We start from the raw sequence: 647 nt of genomic DNA, 5'->3' as shown, positions 1-647 counted from the left end.
TATATATAGATATATATGTATGTATGTATGTATGTATATATATATATATGTATGTATGTATGTATGTATGTATGTATGTATGTATGTATGTATGTATATATGTATGTATGTATTTAGTATTTATTGAAGTTTAGGATTTAGCTATGTATGCAAATCTTCCATAACATTTTTTTTGTTGGAAATTTATATAGCTGGCATACAATTTATTTGCATGTGCATATCCCACACCTAGAAAAATTAAAAAAATTAAAATTTACATATTTGCATGTGCATATCCCACACCTAGAAAAATTAATATTTACACAAGTAGCACTTTTGTGCTTTAAAATATGAATGAAAATTCGTATTTCAGTTTTAAAGTGGAAATAGTTCTATTTTTAATGTGCTATTAAGGATTTGAGATATGCATATTAAGCCTGTGTTAGCACAAATCTCGAGGTTATCCCATGGTAGGCGAAGGAAGACAACATGGCATCATGGGGGCCAATCAGTTGTAATCCGATACTCACGCCTCTTCGGCAGACTCCTATAAACCAGGAGAAAAACATTTACCAAACGAATGGAATTTGATCGTATTCTTAGAAATCAACCCGTCGACACAAGACTCACACAGATAAATATGACACCTTTATCTACTTTGGCAGAAT

Source organism: Phalaenopsis equestris, unplaced genomic scaffold (genome assembly GCF_001263595.1).
Source record: "Phalaenopsis equestris unplaced genomic scaffold, ASM126359v1 Scaffold000267, whole genome shotgun sequence".
In the NCBI taxonomy this organism is placed as follows: domain Eukaryota; kingdom Viridiplantae; phylum Streptophyta; class Magnoliopsida; order Asparagales; family Orchidaceae; genus Phalaenopsis; species Phalaenopsis equestris.
This window is presented reverse-complemented; position numbering follows the sequence as displayed.